We start from the raw sequence: 24,970 nt of genomic DNA, 5'->3' as shown, positions 1-24,970 counted from the left end.
GTTAGAAAGAAATTGATAAACCTAGTTGTGAATCCTCTCCACTCCTTGATCCTGGCCCAACACAATCCTCTGAGGAATGAGCTTTGAGCCATCTTTATCATGTCCCCAAATCCTTCCATGCAGCAAAGTCAACATCTTTAATATAAGAATGATTTCATATACTGATTATTATTATTTCTAGAATGCTTTTAAAGTGTGACTTAACATGTTTGAGGGAGATGTTGAAGGAGAAAAGGGGCTATTTAATGGAGGTTTAGAAGTTAGTATTTAATATAAATAATTTGTAAGTTTTTACCCTCAATTACATTCACCAGGAACCCAGTCTCAAAATACAACGCAGAACTCCCCTAGGAGCACAACAGGTCTAGGAAAAATTAAACCTTTGTACATATACAAATGTGTAGTTTTGTCTGTTTGTAAGATGGCACAGGGAACACGTGTTCATATATTATTATAAAACTTAAAATATTGCAAAACTCATGCAAATAACTTGAGAAATTCCAGCACAGTTTTTAGAATAATGTCAGGTAGAAAATTTTTATTCTGTGTGTATAGTTATGATTTTTTTATGAAAATAGCCGTGTTTGGTAAATAAAGTGGATAAGCTTATATTGGGCCATTCACTGGATTACAACATAAAAGATTGAAATCCAATTTTTCACTATTAATGAACATCTATGAAGTGCCTATAATATGCAAAGGAGACAATGCAAAATGGCTTCCCATAAAAGGTCTATACTTTCCACCATTTGGAAGAAAACACTACTAATTTAAAGTGTACGTTTTGACATACCCTAGTTAATATAATTAATTACTTGTACTGGTTTCAGTCATTCTAATAGAACAATAAGATGTTACCAATACTAAAGTAATCGAATCAACATATTGATTTATATGGCCATTTTCTAGATATATTACTAGAACCCCAGGTAATAATGAACCTTATGAATTGAAATATTTTTAAATATATTTTAAAGCCAGAAAAAGTTTGTCGTCAGATAAATTTGAATTTGTTATTAACCTTATCAATGTTTAAGTTTTGTGGTCTATGAACCATGTGCATTAGTATCACCTACGAATACTTATTAAAAACGTAAGCCCGGGGGCACCATGCTGGAATTCACATGTTTGTCATCACCACCTAATTTTTGCACAGGAAGAACTGAGAACTATTGGTCTATCTATCAAGAAATTATTATGATGAGTTCATCACCTCTCTAACGGAATCAAAAATCTTTCATAGCAAGATAGAACCTAATCATTGGCTTGTTTGTGGTCCTGAGATGTTCCTCTTTGCTAACAGTTATATTACATCCAGCAGATTTTTCTATTAAAAAAACCATTTGATACATTACTATCCCCTGTGAAGCACCTACTTTCATCATTTGGTGAATTCTGTTGTTGTTATTGTTGTTTTAATGTATGTTTAATATATTTCTTTCTAGCCCATATCTTTCCAAAAAGTTATCTTATGACTTGATAAGGCATAAATGATTACAGAATTAACTCTTATAATTTTGGCAATTTGTTCCTTCTCTCTGAATGGTTAAGAAAAAAAATATACCATATTATGCTTTTGCCTCTCTGGCTTTTGATTCACTTTTTTGATCTGGTTTGATGGAGGCTCCCTAACCTGTGCCTCACCCTGATTATAGCAAAGGTAAAACCAGTACATTTCCATCTTCGTATAAAAAAATTTCACAAAATGAAGGAGTTAATATTTCCATACTTGACCTTTTCTCATTACAAAGAGAAATGCAAATAATTTAATAACATTATTTGCTTATACCCCTTAAGGTTCAAATAACTAGTTATTATATAGGAACAGCTAGGTCTAATCTGCTTCAGAAGAAACATATTCCGTTAGTGTACAATAGCTAATATCAGATCACTAATAGATTTAACCTTGTAAGTTCATAGATATTTAAAAGTGTTATGGTTTGAAGGTCAACTTGTCTGTCTTACTGTAAAAGAAAGGCAAAGAAATGAATAAAAATTAGAAAGAATTAATTCTTCAAAAAGTTTTTACAAATCAAAACCCTACAGTTTCACACTGAGAACAAAAGAAGCATATTAAACACCAAAGTTTATCAAGACAAATTAGGTCCCAGTTTCAAATTTTCTTTAATCTTTTGCATCTGAACAGTTTTTTTGCCTCATGCTGTTTTCCCTAGTTAAATGTTAAAATGAATTCTAGCCAATACCATTGACTTCCTCCCTTAAAAATATTGAGACACATAATAAAAAATTAATTACTTCCCCTAATTTCCGTGTGATTCTTTAAAAAGATGTAAAATTCATTTAAAGTAAGTGGTGACTTTGTCTTTGAAGATCACGACAATTAACATGGATCAAAGCTTAGGTTCTGTAACGATGATAGCTTATTAGCATAATGAAATTAACTTAGAGACAAGAATCTTTAATAGGTACAACAAAAACGCTTTAATAATACTTGAAGAAAATTATGTATTTGCTAGAAGTACAACAGTTTCAGATTTTCTATCCAATTAATAAGTTGTTAATTAACTCCTTTCCCAAACAATGCGCACTTTAAGTTAACATCTGCCCATGGAATATTCTATCCATTGTGCTTCATTTTTTTTGGACGGATATTGCAGCTTTGCCGACGATACTTTGTATTTTTTTTAATTAAGAAAATTCAAGTTTACTCTTCCATACTACAGATCCATCATTAAAATAAAATAAGGCTTAATCTCATACCTTGAGAAGGGAATGAAGATGTCAATAGATGATCGCATCATGTTTGGCAGTTCACACTACAGGTTTCTACATTTCAAGGGCAAATTGTTTTTGGACAGCTTTAGGGCATCTATAAAATTTGACCGACTGTTTCAACCCACGAAGAAAAAAAGTATTCATTAAAAATAATACTAATAATTTTGGTCTAAGTGTATATGTTGGAAACCAGTTGTATCCAAGGATAAGTAAAAAGAATGCTTTATTTCCCCTAGCAAGTCTTTACAATTATGCTTTCTCCAAGTGCTGGTAAAAATGTATCTTGTCATTTATTTCACCATTAGCCACCCATTTCTTAAGCCAGTATTTACGGTATTAATTTAAGCTACTAATCTTTGAGAGTGCCACCTCGCACTGAGTCTTCTGAACATTAAAAAGAAGAGAGGTGGTGCTGTCATGGGTGTTGTTTTCACTGATGCTGGTGTTTGGTTTATGTAGACTGGTTGATTTTCTCCTTGTCCACGTAGCAGAAATGGGTGCCTTGTCCAGGTCCTTCTCTCTGTTACGTGTGTCTGTCAATATCTTTCTAACAACGTAATCCGAAAACAGAATTAAAAATCGACAAAAGAATGATTTTTTGTTTATATTAGAATTTAACAAGGAACTTCTCCCTATTGTCCTCCCCTTATGCCACCTCCAGAAATCTCTTCCTCTTCCATGTCCACAGAGGAAATCTGTGTGTTTTCCAGTTCATAGAGGTTGGGAATAGTCTTTCCAAGCAGTTCTTCTCTGGATCTAGAAATTAAAGAATAGCTTTTGACCCCAAATTATTCTGCTGCTCCCAATCCATATCATCAGTTCTTGGTTCCCCTGGGAAAGGTCAGGTATTTACTGGCCTCTCTTGCCACTTGATCACCTACTTGCCTGTCCCTGCCCACACAGCTGCACTATAAGCTCCTTTTCTATCGGATAAGGGCTCAAACAGGAAGCACGGAAGTAGGGCTCATAGAAGACATCGAGAGAGAAATACGAGGAGACTAGGAATTTTATGAAGGTCAGTGATGCGATGGGAACATAACTCTGTGATGCTTTCAACTCTTGCCCCAGAATAAATTACGATTTGACTGAATTCAAACATATCCACATATGAAACCTATTTCTTATTCTTTTCTTTTCTTTTTTTTTAATCAGCTGGTAGCTCTCACTCCCTACTTGAGCCCTAGGAATATTCTGTACCTTTATTTTAAAACTTACACATTTTATCTTTTGTATATGGCTATTTTTAGAGGTATCTTATCACACAACTATTCTTGAAGCTTTAAATCATAGTAAAATTGCATTTTTTTTTTTTGAGAAATAACCTGATTTCTCCCCTCTTCCTGCCCTCTGATCTTCCACGAGTGACTATAATTGGTCAAACCTTACTAAAAGTTCAGTGGACAAGGGAGCCTGGGAAGGATAGTTTGCAGGGATCAGCCACTCTGATTACAGGACAGAGTAGAAGAGAGCACAAAATGGATGTAAGAATGACAGGCGCTGTTGTGCAAATAATAGCTTCTTCTTAAGGAGAGATACTATATACAAAGGAATATTACTGAAATCAAGGCCTCTTGGGTTTTCCTACCACTTCTTCCGTGCTCAGCTTGAGCATGGCGATATCTTCCTGAAATGCATATTGGATTTTATCACACCTCTCATTTTAACACCCTTCAATTCCTTCTCATGCTTTATAGTATAAATCTTGGATTATAGAGTTTATCACACAGACCTTTGTGCTCTGTGCCCCTTTCACCTCTAGCACCTCCTTCTGGCCACCACAATATACCTCCTGGCCCAACTGAAACTAACCACTTGCAATTTTAGAATATTTCCAGCTTTTGCAGACATGATTTTGGGATGCTTGAGATGCCAGTAGCCTCTCCCAAACCATCACCAACATAGCTACCACTATGGCTTTTTTTTTTTTCCCCATCAGAATAACTTTTATAATCCTTCGAGACTTCCATAATCTTTACGTCCCTGGTATGACTTAGGGGCCTTTCTGTGTTCTTGAACTCGAGGCATACCTCCAACAATAAATACATTTCACTGTAACAACTGTTACAGGATTTTAAGAACATGAAAGTCGAGGACTATACCTTCTTAATTTTGAACTACTAATGCTCATCACCTAGAAGGAAAACAAGAAAAGACTGTGGAATTACTAAACGAATGAATGAGTAATCTCTTCTTTGACCCCATTAGAAAACAGTACATTCACTTTATACATCCTTATAGCTATAAAGACACTCAACAAATGAAGCGGAATTCCATTCTGTCTTCTTTAATGTAAACGGAAGCTGTTTCTTAAAGATATTTTAAACAGTAATTAAAATATCTTACAATGGTCTCCTCTAAGTAAAAATAGATTCAGCCCATTTCTTTTTCATTGAGCATTCTCTTTGAATGTAATCCTTTCCTTCTTTCCACGAGTGTTGTTACTCTTCACTGTCTAAGGTTTGGCACAGCTGTGTCCTGGATTTGAATTTCCCTGGATGACCCTGTTCCTTTAATGTTGCTGTTCTTGTTTGTTTTCAGAATAATTTATGTTTCACACTTAATTTGCATGTTTTTTTTTTCCCTAACTTCATAAGTTTGAACAAGAGTATAGTTTTCTGGTCTCATATGACAACTCAGCAGGATAACATACTGTACAAAATATGTTCTGTTTTATTTTGTTTCTTCCCTGATCGAGTGCAAAAGATATTTGCCCTGGGTAACTATCTCTTTGTTATTATTATTACATATTACACAACTAAAGGCAAGGGAATCCCTAGGCTTAAGGTAGGAAAAGAAAGGAAGGAAGAAAGGTGGAGAGGAAGGGAAGAAGGGGGAGGGTGGTAGGGGAGGGTCAAAACAAATAATGTCCCTTCTCATTTGTGTTTACGTACCATTTTTGACCATAAAAACCTTCACAGGAATACCTTCAACAATGTCACCACTAAGCTTCAGAAATCAATTGAAATCAGGATCCCTGAGAGGATTGATATACAATAGATTTGTCTAAAGGCTGATATGGTGAGAAAAGTCAGGTTATATTAAAGTCTCAGCCTCTAGATGACCAACGATATTGTAAAAGGCTATCAGGAAAAGTAGAAGGGTGTTCAATTTGTGTGACTGACACAATCTGAGCTAGATCCAGAAATAGATCACTTCAGCTGTTTTAAAATATTCAATGAAGGCTCAGCGGTTTAGCACCGCCTTCGGCCCAGGGCATGATCCTGGAGACCCAGGGACTGAGTCCCATGTCGGGCTCCCTGCATGGAGCTGCTTCTCCCTCTGCCTGTGTCTCTGTCTCTGTCTCTGTCTCTCTCTCTCTCTCTCTCTCTGTGTCTCTCATGAATAAATAGATAAAATCTTTTTTAAAAAAGTCTTAATATCAATTTAAAAAATAATCAAGAGAATAAAATAAAATAAAATATTCAATGAAAAGCTGACAATCATTTCTGATATCTCTATCTGCTTTGGTATGGCATAAATTGTATATTATGTGTGTATCATGTTGCTGTTGTTTCCATTTTTTAATTTGAATTCTAATTAGTTAACCTATAGTGTAATATTAGTTTCAGGAGTAGAATACAGTGATGGAGGGCACCTGTGATGGGCAATGGGTGTTATAAGTATGTATTATTTCTAATGGAAGAGTTTTCAAATACGTGCTAAAGCATAAAGGATGATGTGACGATCATTTGTATATCCATCCTCCAAACTCAACAACTACCAACTATTGGCCAATAGTCTCAATATGTCACCCTTCTCCCATTTTCCTTGTTGTCATTGGTAGTGTTACATATCTGGAGTATTTTAAAACAAATTCCAGATATTGCATAATTTTACCCATAGGTTCAATATACATTTCTAAAAGATAGAGACCATTTTAAACAACCACAATGTCATCAAACATCTAAACAATTAAATAATTATTTCTTAATATCATCATTATCTAGTCCACACTTAATTTTCCCTGCACTTTTTCTTAGATTGTGTGTTCAAATCAGAATACGGTCAAAGAAACTGAGTTGGGTTTTTGTGTGTGTGTGTGTGTGTGTGTGTGTGTGTGTGTTGAATTTCTCTTATTCTTGAGGTGTGTGATTATTTCCCTACATTGTCACATAACCTCTTCTTTATCTCCAGGTTTCCCATAAACAGATGGATAGAGACAGACTTTTAAATAGGGTCATAGTAATAGTTTGGGTGGTATTTGTGAGGCAAAAACAGCTCATGGATGGTGCTGTGTGTTCCCTGTTGTACCACATCAGGTTCCACTTAATATCCAGGGGTATCCATTTGTACAATATCTGTTTGTACTGTTATTTGGTTTTTGCTTAGTGAGGTTGCAAAAAGTGATTTAAAAAAACTCTTTATTTCCTTTTTTAAAATTTTTATTTAATTTTTTAAAATTCTTTCCTTGTGAATTTTTTTCCTCTTATGATACAAATCTTGGTTTCTTTGAAACACATTTGGGGCAAACTGGAATAAACCTGATGCACATCCATATTGAGTTTAGTAAAAACATTTAATTATATTTTTCTTTATGTTATACACTGATGATAAGAACAAATTCAAGATATTTGGGGATGTATTAAATACTGAATTTTTTAAACTTTTGGGTAAAATCTTACATTTCTGAGAAAGTTGAACTTGCTCCTATAACTTTAATTAAAATTTTTTTGAGTTGAAAAAAACTGTAGATACACATAAAGCTGTAAGAAATACTATTTAGAGGTCTCATGTTCCTTTTACTCAGTTTTCCCCAATGGTATCATCTTGCAAATCTATAGGACCGTATCACAACCAGGATATTGACACTGATACAGCCAAGACACAGGAAATTTCTATCATTACAAGAATTTCTCCTATTTCTCTTCATAGTTTCCATCCCCTCATTCTTACGCTATGGAAACTACTAATATGTTCTCCAGTTACACAATTTTGTCATTTCAATAATGTTATATAAAGGGAATAATTCAGTATGTAACCGCTTGGAAACATCTTTTTTTCACTCAGCATAATTCTCTGAGATTCATCCAAGTTGTTCCGTGGGTCAATAGTTCATTCATTTTTAACTGCTAAGTAGTATTCACTACCGCCATGCACATCAGATTGTTCATTCATTCACCGAAAGACAACCTGGTTGTTTCTAGTACATGGCTGTTATGAATAAAGATGTTGTGAACATTTATATACAGGGTTTCATATGAATATAAATTGTTATTTCTCTGTGATAAATGCCCATAAGTGCAATTACTGGGTTGTATGGTACTTGCATGTTAAATTTCCTTAAGAAACTGCCAAACTCTTTTATGGAGCAGCTATACCATTTTACGTTCCCACCAACAATGTATCCTCATCTTCATAAATATTTAGTTTTATCACTATTTTTTTAAGATTTTATTTATTTATTCATGAGAGACATGCAGAGAGAGGCAGAGACGTAGGCAGAAAGAGAGGCAGGTTCACTTCAGGGAGCCTGATGCAGGACTTGATCCCAGGACCCTGGATCATGACCTGAGCTGAAGGCAGATGCTCAACAACTGAGCCACCCAGGTGCCCTGTTTTATCACTATTTTTTTAAAATTATAGTCATTCTGGAGGTGATATCTTTTGTTTTTAATTTGCAATTCTCTAGTGGTTGATTATGCTGAATATTATTGAACACATTAATTTGCTGTCTACATATGTTTTTTCAGTGAAATGTTTGATCTTTTGCCTATTTTCTAATTGGACTACTTATTTTTTTACTATTGAATTTTGAGAATTCTTTACATGTATAGACATTATTTTTTGTAAGATATGTGGTTTGCAAGTATTTTTTCCAAGTCTGTAACTTGTCTTTTTTAACTTTTCAAGAGTATCTTTTGCAGAGCAAAAGTTTTTATTTTGCTCAAATGTAATTCATTTTCCCTTCTATAAAACATGTTTTTAGTGTCCAACTATTTTCTCCTATATTTTTTTCTAAAAGTTTTATAATTTTATGTTTCATATTTAAGTCCATGATGTATTTTGAAATAATTTTTATCTAAGATCTGAGATTTAGGTAAAGGTTATATTTTTGTCTATAGATGTCCAATTAGTCTAGCATCTTTAGTTTAAAAGGCTGTCCTTCCTTCATTGAATTGCTTTTGCATTTTTGCAAAAAGTCAGTTGAACAATTTATGTGATCTACTTATGGGCTCTTAATTGTGTCCCATTGACCTGTATATATCTACACAGTCTTCAGTACTGTGGCTATATAATAAGTTTTGAAATTAGGTAGGCTGATTCCTCCCTTTTTATTCTTCTTCTTAAAAATTATGTTAACTACTATAGTTTCTTTGCCTTTTTATATAACTTTTACAATAAATAATCTCTATGTCTACAAAACAATTTTGTTTGATTTTAATAAGAAATGAACTTAACCTAGATGTCAGTTTAAGGACAATTGAAATCTTCACTATGTTAAGTCTTCCAAACCTTGAACAGAATATATATATATATATATATATATATATATATATATTCTGTTCAAATATATATATATATATATATATTTGTTTAGATCTTTGATTTATTTCATCAGCATATTGTATTTTTCAGCATGTAAGTCCTACACATATTGTTTTAGGTTCACATCTAATTATTTCTCTTTAAACAATTTTAAGTAGGATTATAGGATTAAATATTATTTTTTTGTGTGTGTTTATCATTAACATATAGAGAGACAAATACTCTTTTGGATGTTTATCTTGTATCCTGAAAGCTTGATGAATTAACTTATTTTCTAGGAATTTTTAGTAGAATCTTTGAGATGTTTGTATAGACAATCACATCATCTGCAAATGGGAAGCACTGTATCGCTTCTTTTACAATCTGTATATTTATTTCCTTTGCTAACCTTATTGCATTGACTAGGACTTCCAGAACCATGTTGACTATATAAGAGCAGATATCTTTGCTTTCTTCCTAATCGTAGGAGGAAAGCATTCAAATTCTCCACCATTAAGTATTGGTTGTAGATTTTTTTATAGATGGTCTTTACCAAGTTGAGGCAAGTTCCCTCTTCTCCATTTTTTCTGAGCGTTTTTGTTACGAATAGTGTTGAATTTTGGTCAAACCCATTTTCCATATCAATTGATATCATATGGTTTTTCTTTAGCCTGCTAATATGGTGGATCATCTAATAGCTTTTGAAGACTGAACCAATCTTGCATCACTGTAATAAACCCCACTTGACTGTGGCATCTAATTCTTCATATATATTACCTAATTCCATTTGCTAATATGTTACAGATTTTTGCATCTAATTTTTGTGTCTAATGAAGGATATCAGAATGTAGTTTTCTTTTTCTTTATTTTCTTTGTATAGTTTTAGTATCAGTGTGATACTAGCTCCATAAAATGAATTAGGATGTAGTCCCTTGCCTTCTCTCTCCTGGAAGAGACTGTACATAATTTGTTTTAATTCCTTCTTAAAAATTCAATGGGATTTGCCAGTAAAATGGTTTGGGCTTGGTGACTCCTTTTTCATGAGTTTTTAAATTGTAAATTCAATTTTCTTAATAGTCGCAGGACTATGGGATTCTTTCCCTCTCTGGCTATAGGAGTGAAAGGAGCTGCTGTCAAGTCTTCCCATCTCCGAAGGATGGCTGCACAGAACTGCTCCAGCTTCCTGATCAAGAGGAACAAGTAGACAAACAGCGTGGAACCCAGTAACCTGAAGGCTCACAACTCATTCCGCTACAACAGGCTGATTCACCACTGTGGTCATGCAGCCAGTGGTCCACAGCAGACTGTAGTGGTGGTCATAAAGTGGAGTTGGGGCCAGTGAAAACCCACCACTTCCCATGTAGGGACTAGAAGCATCAGCAAGAATGCACCAGTCACCCTCAGCAGCAGCAGCAGTCATAAGATCTGCAAAAACAAGTACTGCCCAGATTTGGGCATGGTTGCCATTCACAGAGCCAGGGCCATCCTGTGAAGCCAGAAGCCTGTGATGGTGAAGAGGAAGGGGCTGGCTGAACCAAGAGCTCCTGACCACCTACTCCCACCTCCAAAGCCAACCAACTGGTGGGGGTGAGGCAGAGGTTGGCTGCAATTATTTAAATTATCTATTTCATATTTAGACATTTGTGGCAGTATTTTTCAAGAAATGGATCCATTTTATCCATTTCAAATTTATCTGAGTAATTTACAGTGTTTGACTATTTCCCTTTTTATGTCTGCAGGATCTAAAGTGATATCCCCAGTTGACTATGTATATTGATTTTTTATGCCTTGCCTTTTTTTTTTCTAATCAATGGGTAAATTTTATTGGTCCTTTCCAAAAATAATTTGTTTTATTGTTTTTCTCCTTTCCATTTAATTTCTGTTGTTGTATCCCTTTATCTGCTTGATTTATGTTTATTTTTGCTCTTCTTCTTTTACGTCCTTAAGGTAGGAGTTAAAATTATTGTTTTGAGGTGCACTCTCTTTTTCTCACGTATTTAATGCTACAAATTTCCTCCTTGATACTTATTTAGTTACATCACACAAATTTTGGTATGTTTTATTTTCATTTTCATTCAATATATTTTTTAAAATTTTCCTTCAGACTTTTTTAAAAATTCAGTTTGCCAACATAAAGTAGAATATCCAGTGCTTATCCCATCTATTTTCCTTCAGACTTTATCTTTGACCCATAATTTATTTAGAAGTCTGTTTTTAGTTGAATATTTGATGATTTTTCTATTATTTTCTTGTTCTTGTCTTCCAATTTGAGTTCATTTTGATCAGGGAACTCACTTTGATGACTTCAATTCTTTTAACTTTACTGAGGTTTGTTTTATGGCCCAGAACATAGTGTACCTTTCAGCCTTGAGCTATTTTCCCTATCTCCCAGGACTCTGATGACATGAATATTAGATCTTCAGGTGTAATCCCAGAGATCTATTTTTTTTTTCCTGCCAGTCTTTTTTCTCTACGTTATTCAGATTGAAAAAAATTTATTGTCTCCATTTAAGTTCACTGATTGTTTCCTGCATCCACTCCATTCTGCTGCTGAGCCCATTAACTGAGTTTTTAATTTAATATTATTTTTCGTTTCTAAACTTCCATTTTGTTTTTCTTTTATGTTCTATTGATATGCTGGAAATATTCCATTTATTTGCTGAGACTTTTTGTTTGCTTTAGTTGTGTTTGTCATTGGACACCGAAGCGTTTTTACGATAGCTGCTTCAAAACTTTTGCCAAGTAACATTTCTGTCTTCTTGATATTGGCATCTATTAATTGTCTTTTTTCATTCTACTTGAGATTTGTCTGCTCGTTGGTAACACTAGTTAATTTTTATTGAACCTGGACTTTTTTGGATAACAAGTTATGAAATTCTGGATCTTCTATAAATCTTTATTTTTTGCTATTCTTCTCTTATGCCACACCAATAGGGAAATATGAGGCACCATTGCATCACAGACAGTTTGGGCCATTGGTCCAGATTCCCCTCTCAGTCTCTGTTCATGGCTGGGGGATAGGAGTAGGGATTGAAATGACATGGTGCCTCGGTGATATCAGTGGAGTACCAGTGGATAGCAGAACTCCCACCTGTGCCCAAGAGTACTAGGGAGAACTTTCTATAACTTTTTATATCAGATCTTTAATTAAAATGATACAAGCACATTCCAAATCATTAACGGTCATCATTAATGAAAAATGTCACAAAAAAAGTAAAACAATTTTCAAATCAACTCTTATGACCATTCAAAAACTTAATACAGTTAAAGTTATAGATCAAATCCAAAAGCCCTTCATTCATTGATAAATATAATGCTGAATTTTCCTTCAATAATTTTGAATCCATCAGAATGTTTTCTCATTAAGATCCAATTTATAAACATACATATTACTAGAGTAGCTACCACGCAACTAGTATGGACATCATTAAAAAATACAAATGATCCACAATAAGATAGATAAATTCAATATATGCAAAATAATAATGTAGAGCCTCTGCCCTCAGCTCTGTCTACTAAGAGTCTCTACCTTGCTACCATTCAACCCACTGAGTTCTCATCCCAGACACAATTCAGACTATATAGCTTTCTTTTTGAAAACCTAAAAAAGGACTCCAGAAAGTCCAAAAGACCTTGACTCAAAATGGACACAATGAGTTCTACAGCTGGCCAATGAAGGACTTATCTAGACCTTCACTGTTGAGTCTAAAGCATCATAGCCAAGTAGCAAATACTGGATGTTACCCATCCTGCTCAACATCTGTAGGTTTTCACTATCAGACCAACTTGACATGACTGCTTCAGGCCAAAAATATAACAGCTTGGGGGCAATAGGCCAGGAAGTCTAGTTTTTCTGGTCCTGACCAGACGGAGCCCCCCAAAACTGTGCTGCACTGTGCACATGGGTTTCCACCAGATTATGTAACTTCATGTGCCAAATCCATACACAATCTGAAAAATGCCATCGCTCCTGACATGATAGAACACTAACCTCATGTGACAGAAACATGAGAAAACATTTAAGGGAAAGTAACATTTTTAAAAATAAATCTTGTTTTCCTACTGAAAAATTATGGTGATAACATGGGGCATGTTCCTCAAAATCCTCAGTGATGAAATTCAAGCCTTTCAACCTTTGGTGAGAAAAAAGACAGGGCTATTGGCCAGATCCACCCACACTAGCCAGCCGATATTAAGGAAAGTATGGGGATTTCTATTATCCTTAATCATGGAGCAGATCACCTATTTCCACATGCTCTGAAATATTGTTTACCTCATTACAAAATTACCCCTTCAGCATGCCCATCATGTGTCCCTCTCCTCAAGTAAACAGATCATTGACCCTATCTTCTTCAAACAGTGGTTCTTGGTATTTCTAGGTTGTTAACAAAGTTTTCAGGGGTGCATCTTAAACAAAACCCACTAAAGACATCGTATTATGTTTCGTGGGCTATTTTTTTTAATTGACATTATATTTCTTCTACTTATTTTTTAAAAGTTCATGCTATTGATAAATGAGAGAATTATAATAGGAGAGATTTTATTTTCAATGCTATTTTGATTAAATAGAAATATGCTAACTCTATATCTGTTATTTTTATTTAGTTTTATTGGTCTATAGAGTACACGTCAGAGAGCCACTTTACAAAATGAACATTTAGTCTTTTATAACTTTCAATAATATATTACAAAATTAACTTTCCTAACTCGAGATTAAAAATAATGAGCTAGGGAACCCTGGGTTGTGCAGCGGTTTGGTGCCTGCCTTTGGCCCACGGCACAGTCCTGGAGACCCGGGATCGAATCCCATGTCGGGCTCCCGGTGCATGGAGCCTGCTTCTCCCTCTGCCTGTGTCTCTGCCTCTCTCTCTCTCTCTGTGTGACTATCATAAATAAATAAAAAATAAAAATAAAAATAAATAATGGGCTAAAAAATGCAACAACAAAAATAACAAAACAAAAATAAAATAAAATTAAAAAATTAAATTAAAATAAAAAATTAAATTAAATTTAAAAATGCAACAACAAAAATAATGGAAATCAAATAATATGATTTGCATGTTGTTTTAATGTTTTAGAAAATCTGTTATGTAAAAACATCTATAAAACATCTATGTCTGAAACAAAAAATAAAATAATGCATCATGAGGCCCAACCTGTCGGATGGCCTGAAACTGTATTATATGCCAAACGGCTGGTGTCTGCTGGCTATGCACAACCTGATGCAATTCTGCTTAGCACAATATAGCAACTGGCATTATACTGGCATTGCCTCAGAGGAGCCCCCATTGACAGCTATAGGAACAAATTAATTCTCACTTTGTTTTTCATTTTAGTTGTCACTAACAATGCCTCCACCTTCTGGCTCAGCATCTCAATATTAACTTACAAGCATGAAACAAGAACTTAATCAAGGAATGTTTGGGGATTTACTTTTCAACAGCTGAGATACTGAAGGTGAGGTAAGAGCAAACATTTGTTGGTGGGGGACAGTAATTAAGTCCAGACAGAAGGTACAGAACTGCAGTGTTAGCTAAATCTATTTATAGGTGGTGTCTCATCTCAATTAACAACAACAACAAATATATATATATATATATATATATATATATATATATTATACCCCAAGAGTGTAGAGGGTTGAGGGTTTTTGCAAAAGAGTCCAGACCGGGGTCCCCTTGTTAGCAGTCTCGATACGTTCAAAGATGACAAGTGGCTTGTTCCAGAAAATGCTAATTCTCTTGTGCTTTGCAGCTGCTTCTTTTTGTTTTACTATTATCACTATCATTTTTATTTCTTATTGTTATTCTTCTTTTACACTATTACCTGCCTCTACCACAAAGCTATATTCAAGAGGCTTGTATGACCCATGCAGTAGAAAGGTATCCCTTCTAAACACCATGAATGATTACAGAGTGGTTATTGTTCACTTATAAAAACTGCTCTATATAAACAACAGAAAACAGGGCTCTGTGTTGAGAGACAAGATTAGTCATAACTTTCTTACTATCCAGCTGGATAACTTACTTTATGTAGGTATGTATGTATATAAGTATGTATTTAAGAGAGAGAGAAAAGTAGGGAGGAGGAGAGGGAGAGAGAGAATTTTAAGCAGGCTCCATGTAGGGCTTGATCTCACAATCCTGGTTCATGACTTGAGTAGAAATCAAGAGTTGGACACTTCACTGACTAAACCACCCAAGCTTCCCCACCTGGATGACTTTTGACATGTAAACATCCAATGCTTCCATTCCCACATCGGGGTGATGGTGCTAATGTTCAGCCTATATTCTTATGTGATGTTTATAAGAGTTAAACTTTCATTACTATTTTAAAGTATGGAACTTCTAAACTGAAATTTTTGTCCCCTTAAAAAGTGGAAATTGTTGCTTCTTATTTCTTAGGGCTATAGTATAGATAGGCCTAATTACATCCCTACATTATAAAGATGAGAAAAAAAAAAAAACAAGACGTAGACCAGTGATTTTTTTTTTTTTTTAAGGATCAGCACATCAGCCTCTAGGAATACAAATGCATGGCCCCTACCCCAGACCTGCTGAATCAGAATATGTTATGTATAGGTTCCACCTGGGAACCTCTATTTTTAACAAGCTCAATGAATGATTCCAACAATCACTCAAATCTAGAAAGTCCAAATCTAGACTGCCTTGGCAGAGAACAGAGTATGAGGCAGATCCAGGACTAAATCCCATAGCCCCTGAATTCTAACCCAGACCATTCTAGAAATCTTTACTTTTAACCTCATTATTCAGAGTAGGTACTACTGTTTTCTATACATATTTTACTAGTTTAAAAATATGATAGAATATTACATTGTATGTATATACCACATCTTCTTTATTGATCTGATGGACACTCGGTTGCTTCCATATCTTCCATACCTTGCTTCTATTATCTTCCAGATTATGTTGCAATAAACACAGGGATGCATCTACCTTTTAAAACTGTGTTTTCATTTCCTTTGGGAAATACCCAGTAGTGGGATTACTGAATCATATGGTAATCCTACTTTTAATTTTTTGAGGAAGCTTTGTATTGTTTTCCACAGTGGCTGCACCAGTTTGCATTCCCACCAACAGTGCATGAGGATTCCGTTTTCTCCACAACCTCACCAACACTTGTTATTTGTCTTTTTTATTTTAGCAATTCTAAAAGGTATGAGGTGACATCTCATCGTGTTTTGATTTGCATTTCACTGGTGATCAGTAATGTTGAGCATCTTTTCATATATGTCTGTTGGCCATCTGCATGCCTTCTTTGGTAAAATGTCTATTCAGATTCTCTGGTCATTTTTAATTTGATTATTTGTGGTTTTTTTTTTTTTTTTTTTTTTTTTTTTTTTTGCTGTTGAGTTGTGGAAGTTCTTTATAGATTTTGGATATTAATTCTTTGTCAGATATATCATTTGCAAATATCCTCTCTGATTCCATAGGTTGCCTTTTTGTTTTATTGATGGTTTTCTTCACTGTACAAAGTTCTTTTTGGTTGTTTTTTGGTATAGTCCCAATGTTTTCCTTTTCTTTTAATCCCTTTGCCAGACATATCTAGAAACTTGTTTCTGTACTTAATGTCAAAGAAATTACTGCCTATGTTTCCCTCTAGGAATTTTCTGGTTTCAGGTCTTAAATGTTGGTCTTTAACCCTCTTTGAGTTTATTTTTAGAATCACAAAAGACCTTGAATAGCCAGAGCAATATTCATAAAGAAGAATAAAACCAGAGGTATCACAATCTCAGATTTTAAGATATGCTACAAAACTATAGTAATCAAAACAGTATGGTAGTGGCACAAAAATAGACATATAGATCAATGGAAAAGAATAGAGAGTTGAGAAATAAACTTACGTGTTTATGATAAAATAATCTATGACACAGAAAGCAAGAATACCCAATGGGAAAAAGTCTCTTCAAATGGTTCTATAAAGACCAGACAGCTACATTCAAAACAATGTAAATAGACCACTTTCTTATACCATGCAGCAATTTTGGATTTTAACCTCAATATTCAGAATAAGTACTATTATTTTCTATACTACTTAAAAAATCAAGAAGCACTGCGATCAGAAACAAAAAAATAATGGTTTTCTTCACTATTTCACAAGAATAGAATTCCTTGGCTTTTTTTCTCAAGAACCAATAGTGAGAAATATAAAAATGTATTCCTCTACCTTAAGTATTTCCCTACCTTAAGTTGTTGGCACCCAAAATTTTAATTTAATTACTTACCTAACTTTATCATCCCGTCTTCTGTCATTGTGAAACACACTCTATATGAAACAAAACAGAAAAATGGCTGTTTAAGGATTCATTGTGCACTAGAAATTGTGTCTAATCAAATTGAATTAAATTTCTTTTCAATATCAAGGCCTTGACTAAAGTATTTTAAGGAGAATTTAACAGTTACTACTACTACTACTACTACTACTAATAATAATAATAATGGAAGCAAAATGGCTATATAGATACTACACCACTTTGAGTATTTGTGACTTCATTTTCTCTCTTTCTAGAGTATTAAAATTTAACACAAAGATAATATATAACTCAATAATAAAAACTCAATACCAAAAATAAATAAATGAAGAAGGGTAGGATACAGTAAGACAATAACAGGTAAGTACTTTTTGTTAAAAGATTTATTTATTTATTTGAAACAGAGAGTGTGCGCATAAGCAGGGAGAAAGGCAGTGGGAGAGGGAGAGAATTCTCAAACAGACTTCATACTGAGCATGGACCTGAGGAGGGGCTTGATCCCAGGATCCTGAGATCATAACCTGACCCAAAATCAAGAGCTAGACATTTAACCAACTGAGCCACCCAAGTGCCCCAATAGATAAGTACTTTCAAACAGTTTATCAAATTTTTTCCATTACACCAGTTTTTAACCCATGTATTTGGATCTTTATAAAGCCTGGGGGAGCCTGGGTGGCTTAGAGGTTGAGCATCTGCCTTTGGCTCAGGTCATGATCCCAAGGTCCCAGGATCGAGTCCCAAAGCAGGCTCCCCACAGAGAGCCTCCTTCTCCCTCTGCCTCTGTCTCTGCCTCTCTCTCTGTGTCTCTCATGAATAAATAAAATCTTTAAAAAAATTAAAAAATAAAATAAAAAGACAGACTGAAGTCTAGAATAACCGAAATCAATGTGATTGGCTTGGAAAGGCTATGAGAAAACAAAATCATTTAGCAGAGGCTAAGAGAAAAAAAAAAAATTAAGATTCAATCAGTGGTTTAAAGAGAGAATCTGGTTAAGGTCAATAGTGTATGATATTCAAGGTCAGCTCCTGGACAAAATCATCAGGCAGCCAAATATGCCACTGCTCTTCTCCTGGCCCTTGATGGCTATTGACCATGCAGGGTTTTCACCCTATTGTTCTCACTGAACACCCATGTAGTAATCAGAATACTTTGATTGTATGTGACGGAAAAAAAAAAAAAAACAACTCAAATAAGCTGAAGTAACAGTTGTTTAGAGGCAGGGAGGCTCAAAGAATAAGCAGTCTAGGAGTAGAGTTAGATTTAGGCATGATTGATTTTAAGAGCTTACGTGAATTTTTACTCCTTTTTTACTCCTCCCCATCTAAGCTCTGCTTTACTCTGAGGTGACTTTATTTTCACTTGAGCTCTTTCATCGTTATGACAAAACAACTTCCAGAAGCTCCAGCTTTTGCTCAACAACACCAGCCCAGAGACTCCTCATGAGCTAGATTGTTGTGAATCATATACTCATTGTTTGGCAAATTATCGTGTCCGGGCGTGTAATGATTTTACTGAGCAAATCTATGCCAAGATTTCTCCTACGACTGGGGGATATGAACCCTGAGTGAAGAGTGGGAGAGAGTTGGTTTTCCCTGGAAAACCAGGGTGACTTTAGCCAAAAGAAAAAAAGAGGGGAAATAAATACTAGATCAAAACAAGTACCCACTAAAGCCTATAGTTCTAGACAGTGATCTAGGATTCAGACTCTTCCTCACCAGAAGAGAGTGTCCCATTTCACTGTTCTTGGTGCTTCTAGGCAAATGAATCTTCACGTACAAACTGTACCATCATGGCTTCAATGTGATAACCTGGGAAATTAAGGCAGGGAATACTTTGGTATTCCTTACTAAAATCTCTGCTTAAGAACTTCCAGTAATGGTGGCCATTATTACTGTTGAGTATATGTGATTAAAATTTTCTTTCTTCTCTTGAGTTGAGTACCTACCCCTCTATGTTTTATCCATTAATTTCTCCCCATGGAGCCATCTGAATTATGTCTTTTATGTGTTCTACATAGTAGATTTTCACATGTCTAAAGGCAGGTTTATTCAACTGCTGTGCATATGACACGATTTCCAGAAATTTGGCATGCAAGTATTTGTTTATTTATGCCCATTTCATCTCCAGTGTTATATTATTCTTTTTCTCCCGGACTTTATTTTGGTTGAATCTTAGATTGGAAGATTTTTCAGTGCTTCTGTTGTTTTGATTTTGCTTGTCTGTTTTGTTTACATAGTCTCTGAAAGTCAAATAAGTAAAAGTTCACCCAATAGTAAAGAATTGATATCTCTTCATATCATTTCTCATTGCCTTTAGGTTTCCTATGTTGGGAAGCAATAGAAATATGCCAATTTAAGCTGTGAAACAAATATATTCTGCATTCTTGTGTACGTTACTCCTCTTGTTTCATTTATCAGGTTGTTTTACTTCAAAACAAATAAACAAGCAATTTGAGTCTTATAGAGAGTGTATACTTTATAATCTAGGAGTCCACAAAAAAATTATTTATTGCTGCAAATGGTTGGATTCCTGCTTGTGTGCCATGGGAACTGAATTTCTGCCCTAATGTTTTGGCACATCTTCAGTATACTTACCTCTGTAGGAGTGGTGTGTATCCACAATTATATTATTTGAAAAGAATCTTTGTACTGGAAAATCCCATTGAGATGTAGCATCGCGTTTCCAAGGGTGTCTTGGGACAAGAAAGAATGGGGCAGTAATATACAACCTCTTGGTTACATCATTCATACCAGAGAAATTATCATCCTACTGCTGATGGGGAACACTTGTACTTCTCTATTATCAAAGATTTTGCAGAACTGCTCAGCCCCCTCTATTCATTTCATTCCAGCTGTTCTAACACAAGGAAAGAAACAGATTGTTTCATTCTCTAAGCGTACATTAAAAAGGACAATGCCATCATTTGGGGGGCTTTTGAAGGGGTTTTTGCTCAATTTGGACTGTGTGTGGAGCAAGCTCACTGCCTTACAACAAAAGCATAAAACTCAGTGGTGACAGGCAAGTCAAAGGCTAAAGAATTCGTTAAAAGGAAGAAGCCCTAAATGTTCAGCCATAAACAACAAGAGACATCAGAAAGGAAGCAGGGAAAAGGTAAAGGAGACCGTGAGAAGGAATGTGCACTGGCTCAGCACTGCATCCTTTTATAATCCTTTGGGAAAACTTGCTCATAGGGCTCCAACGGCTCTTTCCTGAATTTGTCCTACATCAAAGAGCCACAAGCTTGCTCTCGCTTGAGCTTGTTTTTAGTACCTTTAAAGTGTACATAATTTGGGGGGGGGAGATGTTATACCAAAATGTTAAAATCATTTTAAGCTAAGTAGCTGGTACTTTCTTGCCATGTGATCTTGAAGCATAAGCCTTGTCCTGTCCTTGGGTATCTTTGATTTTTTTTTTCATATGATATTTTTGCTTCATCTTACTTTCTATATAAAGCACAAACATCTACCAGCCTTTCTCATTCTCTTCCTCTCTTTTCACTTCCTATTCCGGTTTTGTTTTGTTTTGTTTTGTTTTTGAATGTCAAATACATGAATACATACTTCCACCCTCTGTCTCCATACTGATGGCAGCCACTGAAAGTTAATGATAGAAATCTTATGGTACATAAATTATTTTCAAAGTATATAACATCAAGTCACCACTAAGAGAGCAGGGTTGAAAAATGAGATAAAACATGTTCATATCCTGGATCAGGAATATGAAAACTCATGAAACTAGAAGGCTCTCAAAATGCTTCTGTGATGTGAAGTTTTGTGAAGAACACATAACTTTATAGTTGGTCAATAAGGACAGCAAAATTGATTCTCAATTCAAGATCATTGTAGAAGTATTTTAGAAATATTTTATTGTCAGTTTGGCTCATTGTTTAATCCTCAACTATATATGGATTCAGCACTTGAAGATTCCCATTGATTTTTTAAAAAATTTCAGACAATTTTTTAAGTGTTGTAAACTACAGAAAGAAATATAGTCTCTTCACTTGCTTCTTCTTCCCCCTACCTACATCTCATCCTCAAGATCTGTACTACTGTTAGCAGGAGGCTTTGCATTCACCTGTGAAAGGGAGGTACTTGGAAGCTGTTATTTCTATTTGGAAAGTTCTCTTTTGGGTGACTGGTCTGTTGGATCACATGCCATCTCACTCTTCCTTCCCTCCTGGGGTCTTCTTCCTTCTAATTTAGTAATCACAAAGAATCCTTGAGGCTCACACACGGTCAATTTTTGTTCATTTCGTTCATGATGAATAGACTACATAGGGCAGTGGTTCCTATCCGAAATTACTAATAGAGTGTATTTATCTAGCGTGTTCTCTTCCCTACATATACTCCTAGAAATCATGCAGTGGATGTGGGCGGCTGTATTCATTGATTTAGTGATCCTAATCTTGTCCACATATGGGTATACTTCAGAGATACTGAAGGTTTAGTTCCAGACCATTTCAATAAAGTGAATATCATAATATAGCAAGTCAAATGGATTTTTTGGTTTCCCAGTACATATAAAAGTTGTGTTTATGCTATACTATAGCCTATTACGTGTGTAATAACATTACATCTAAAAACTATTGTTTAAAAATTATTGTTTCATTTAAAAATAACTTATTGCTTAAAAATGCTAATGATCATCTGAGCTTTCAGGGAGCTTTCCTTTTGCTGGTGGAGGGTCTTCCCTGGATATTGATGGCTGCTGACTAATCAGGGTGATGGTTGCTGTAGCTTGGGGTAGTTGTGGCCATTTCTTCTCTCTCTCTCTCTCTCTTTCTCTCTCGGCCTTTTCTTAAAATAGGACAACAATGAAGTTTGCCACATCAATCGACTCTTCCTTTTGTGAACAATTTCTCTGAAGTATGTGATGCTATTTAATTTTACAGGGTTTAAACCTAGAGTCGATTGTTTCAAACCTTCTGCTGCTTTATCACTTAAATTATATAATATTATAAGCCCTTTGTTGTCGTTTTTAGAGTTTTTACAGTATTTTCACCAGTAGTTTCCATCATGAGATGACATAAGAAGCAACTCCTCATCTATTCAGATTTTATCATGAGATTGTACCAATTCAGTCACATCTCAGACTTCACTTCTAATTCTAGTTCTCTTGCTGTTTCCACCGCATCTGAATTACCTCCTCCACTGAAGTCCCGAACCCCTCAAAGTCATCCAAGACGGTTGGAATCAACTTCTTCCAAACTCCTGTTGGTGTTGATATTTTGGCCTCTTCCCATGAATCAAAAGTATTCTTAATGGACTCTAGAACGGTGAGTCCTTCTAGGTTCTCAAAGAACTTTTTCCAGATTGATCAGAAGAATTACTATGTATGGGAGCTATAGCCTTATAAAATATATTTCTTAAATAATAAGACTTGAAAGTCTAAATTACTTTGATCTATGGGCTACAGAATGGATATTGTATTAGCAGCTATGTAAACAACATTAATCTCATTGTATATCCCCATCAGAGCTCTTGGGTGACCAGGTGCACTGTCTGAGAACAGTAGTATTTTGAAAGAAATCTTTATTTCTGAGCAGTAGGTCTCAAGAGTGGGCTTAAAATATTCAATGAAACATGTTGTAAACAGATGTGCTGTCATTCAGGCTTTGTAGTTCCATCTATAGAGTATATTCAACATAATTATTAAAAGCCCTAGAATTTAGAGAATCGTAAATGAGCATTGGCTTCAACTTAAAGTCACCAGCTGCATTAGCCCCTAACAAAGAAGGGGATTTACAGTCAGCTTGTTCTTTGAAGCTTTGAAGCCGGGCATTGACTTCTCCTCTTTAGCTATGAAAATCCTAGATGGCTGCTTCTTTCAATAAAAGGCTATTTGATTTACATTAAAAATACACTTTTTAGGGGCACCTGAGTATCATAGTCCATTAAGCATCTGACTCTTGCCTTTACCTCAGGTCATGATCTCAGGGTCATGGGATCGAGCCCATGTCACCCTCTGGTGTTCAGTGTGGAATCTGCTTGAGATTCTCTCTCTCTCCCTCTGCCCCTCCCACTCATGCTTGATCTCTCTGTCTCTCCCTAAAATAAATAAATAAATCTTAAAAATATATATATGCTATCTAATGTAGCTTCCTTCATTTATTATCTTAACTAGTTATCTTAGCATTAATTATCTTAACTAGATCATTTGGAATAATTGGCTAGGGCTTCTCCATCAACATTTCGTGCACCATCATGTATTTTTATCTTACTGAGATGGCTTCTCTCCTTAAACCTCATGAAGCAGTCTCTGCTAGCTTCAAATTTTTCTTCCAAAGCTACCCCACCTCTCTCAGTCTTCCTAGAATTGAAGAGAGCTAGACCTTGCTCTGGATTAAGCTTTAAAGGAATGTTGTGGCTGGTTTGATCTTTTATTCAGATGCTAAAACTTTCTCCATATCAGCAGTAAAGATGGTTCACTTTCTTATCATTCATGTGTTCACTACAGTAGCACTTTTCACTTCCTTCAAGAACTTTGTCTTTGCATTCATAACTTGGCTAACTGGTACCAGAGGTCTAGATTTGGGCCTACTTTGGCTTTCCACATGCCTTCCTCACTAAACTAACCATTTCTTGTTTTTTACTTAAAGTAAGAGATGTGCAATTCTTCCTTTTACCTGGACTCTTAGTGGCCATTGTAGGATTGCTAATTGCCCTAATGTCAATATTGTTGTGTCTCAGGGAGTAGGGAGGATTCGAGAGAGGAAGGAAGAGAGAGAAAGATGGAGAATGGCCAGTCAATGGAATAGTTAGAACACACACATTTACTGAGTTTTCCCTCTTGTATGGGTTTGGTACCATTACAATAGTAACATTAAAGACCACTGATCACCGATCACCATGACAAACATAATTATAATGAAAAAGTTTGAAATATTGTGAGAATTACTAAACCATGACACAGAGATATGAAGTGAGTAAATGCTATTAGGAAAAGGGCACAGACAGACATGCTCGACACAGTCTTGCCACAAACCTTCAATTTGAAAAACAGCAGCTATCTGTGAAATCCAATAAGGCAAAGCACAATAAAACAAGGTAGGGCTGCAGTCACAACAAATATGGCAATGTTTGTCTAATTATGGTGCAAACATACAAGGTATATGTGGGATGGCATGGAAGAGAAGGATTTGAAGGTCTTGATTCAGGCAGTGAACTTAGGGGATTCCATTATTTGAAGAGGATATACCATCTGAGAAACAGATACCTGGGGAAGATCTTGACTTGCCGGCTTGGGTCTCATGATTACAAATACAGTATGCTATACTCTCTCTGTAATAGGTTCAGTTCCCAGCCTACAGAAGCTGCTGGCAGTTGTTTCCAGGTGAAACTGAATTTTTATCAGATTGTTTTCCCTCCAACAAAATCACCTCCTCAATATCTGCAGCCAATGCTGAACACACAGACACACACAAGAAATGGAAACCTCATTTAACAGAAACAAAAATTAACCCCAAAACCCCAAGTTTTTGTCCAAATGAAGAGTCA

The 24,970-nt window shown here is 35.2% G+C and overlaps 1 long non-coding RNA gene and 1 pseudogene across 2 annotated transcripts in view; one reads left to right on the top strand and one right to left on the bottom strand.

The window, feature by feature from the left end:
• The window catches only part of LOC144291814 (uncharacterized), a 243,694-nt gene that overhangs the window by 110,370 nt on the left and 108,354 nt on the right, over window positions 1–24,970 (bottom strand). For both annotated transcript variants that reach the window (XR_013359362.1, XR_013359361.1), the window contains exon 2: window positions 17,447–17,487. This is a non-coding gene — a long non-coding RNA (uncharacterized LOC144291814). The remainder of the gene's footprint in view (window positions 1–17,446; window positions 17,488–24,970) is intronic.
• LOC144291352 (large ribosomal subunit protein eL28 pseudogene) lies at window positions 10,289–10,792 on the top strand (annotated as a pseudogene).

The sequence above is a fragment of the Canis aureus genome, chromosome 20, assembly GCF_053574225.1.
Source record: "Canis aureus isolate CA01 chromosome 20, VMU_Caureus_v.1.0, whole genome shotgun sequence".
In the NCBI taxonomy this organism is placed as follows: domain Eukaryota; kingdom Metazoa; phylum Chordata; class Mammalia; order Carnivora; family Canidae; genus Canis; species Canis aureus.
This window is presented reverse-complemented; position numbering and strand designations above follow the sequence as displayed.